The sequence below is a fragment of the Mastomys coucha genome, unplaced genomic scaffold, assembly GCF_008632895.1.
Source record: "Mastomys coucha isolate ucsf_1 unplaced genomic scaffold, UCSF_Mcou_1 pScaffold5, whole genome shotgun sequence".
Taxonomy (NCBI): Eukaryota; Metazoa; Chordata; class Mammalia; order Rodentia; family Muridae; genus Mastomys; species Mastomys coucha.
This window is the reverse complement of record NW_022196911.1, coordinates 52,831,336-52,833,669: the sequence shown is the minus strand read 5'-3', so window position 1 is coordinate 52,833,669 and position 2,334 is coordinate 52,831,336.

Below are 2,334 nucleotides of genomic sequence, written 5' to 3'. Positions count from 1 at the left end.
AAAAAAAAAAAAAAAGAAAGAAAGAAAGAAAGAAAATTAAAAAATAAAGCAATTAGAATGAATTTTTAGATCATCACCTGTCAACTAAATGTAATGGTAGGGCCCCTGTGGTGCTTCCAGACCTGTAGGGAGCATGCCTTCCCTCCTGCTGCCTTCAGCTCCTTCTGGCTTCCCACACGCCTGCTTACTCAGCAAACTTCTAAGGAGTGATACAGCAAGAACAGGAGACGTCATGTCATTCTTCCGGTCACTGGAAAACTCTAATACCCGTGGATAAAATGACTAACCTTTGCTTTGCAAGTCAGTCCTTTGTGAATTTGGTCAGGGAAAGAGACTCAGCCAGTCCTGAGGAGAGGGGCTCTGGGGGGAGGGAACTGAGAGATGTGCAGGTCTTGACCTATGCACTGCAGGGAGCATCCTTTTCATTTTATTGAGATGGAGTCTCCTGAGAGCTGGAATTACAGAGGTGTGCGACCACAGCCAGACTGAAACTAGCCCCCTGACAGAAAGCATTCTCATCTGGAGTCACAGCTCAAGGTCAGCAGCATAGGACAGCTTTGCCATCACAAAGCCCAGCTCCTTCCATTGTCCCTTGTCTTGTTATTAACACGTGGCTCAATCATTAACGAATGCAGTGTTTATTTAAACCAGGTAACAGAGTGATCATAAAAACATTTGTGCTGCCTTCTGGATTCACCTTGACACTTGTCTTTCTTTTTCTTTTCTTTACTAGGAATTGAACTCAAGGCCTAGTGCATTCTGATGATTTAGTGTTTCGCCTCAGCCCCGCCCAAGCACTTATATAGTTATCTTGACTAGTTATTTAAACAAAATTATTCGTGCTGGGTATGGTATACATGTCTTTAATCCCAGCACACTAGAGGCAGAGGATGGTGGGTCTCTCTGAGTTCCAGGCCAACCAGGTCTACATAAGCTAGCTAGAGGCCAGCCAAGGCTACATAGTGAGACCCTGCCTCAAGACAGTAACAACAAAGAGGGAAAATTACTTAACATTTTTTCTTGTGTGTGTGTGTGTGTGTGTGTGTGTGCAGAGGTCAGAAGAGGGCACCAAATCCCCTGGAACTGGAGTTGCAGCTGGTTGTGAGGCACCACAACCAGCTGCAACTCCAGCTGAGGTGTCTCTCCTGCCCCATCAACCACTGTTTTTAAGCAGGCCCTTCCCCAAACTCTTCTCAGTTTCCCAGTATCACTGTTCTATTGCTTTGTGAAGAGACACCATGACAAGGCAACTCTTACAAAAGAAAGCATTTAAATGGGGCTTGCTTACAGTTTTTGAGGCTTAGTCTATTATCATGGCAGAGAGAGCATGGCAGCAGGCAGAAATAACTGAGTTACAATCTTGATCCATAAGGGGAGGGATGGAGGGAAAGAGTGGGGGGGGAGGGAGGGAAGGAGGGAGAGAGGGAGAGAGAGAGAAAGAGAGAGAGGGAAGGAGGGAGGGAAGAAGAGAGAGAGGGAGGGAGGAAGAGAGGAGGGGAGGGAGGGAGGGAGGGAGAGAGAGGGAGGGAGAAAGAGAAGGAGGGAGGGAGAGGGGCCTGGCATGGGCTTTTGAAATATCATCCCCAGCTCCCACACAGACACTCCTTCAACAAGCCACACCTCCTGTCTCTAACAGGGCCACTCTCTGATGACTAAGCACTCAAATATATGAGCTTATGGAGGTCATTCTTTTAAACAAATAATAATATACCAAACGCTACCCTTCTTCCAGTCCCCACCCCCCAGCAAAATCCCTCCCCTTCCCCTCTGAGAGAGTGGGGTCCCTTCTGGGTGCCCCCCAACCCTGGCACATCAAGTTTCTGTAGGATTAGTTCCATCCTCTCCCTCTGAGGCCAGACAAGGTGGCCCTGTTGGGGAGGGGATGCCACAGTCAGGCTACAGCTTTAGGGAGAGACTCTGTTCTAGGTGTTGGGGTCCCACATAGAGACTAAGCTGCATATTTTGGGGGGTGGGGTGGGAGTGGGAGTGCCTTGGTTCAGCTCTTTGGTTGGTGGCTCACTTTCTGAGAGCTCCCAAGGGTCCAGGATAATTGACTTGTTTGGTTGTCCTGTGGAGTTCCTATCCCCTTCAGGGCCTTCAATCCTTCCCCCAACTCTATCATAAGAGTCTATGGGGCCAGTCTTTTTTTGTTTGTTTGGTTTTGGTTTTGGTTTTTCGAGACAGGGTTTCTCTGTGTAGCCCTGGCTGTCCTGGAACTCACTCTGTAGACCAGGTTGGCCTCGAACTCAGAAATCTGGCTGCCTTGGGCTGGGCAGTGGTGGTGCATGCCTTTAATCCCAGCACTTGGGAGGCAGAGGCAGGTGGATTTCTGAG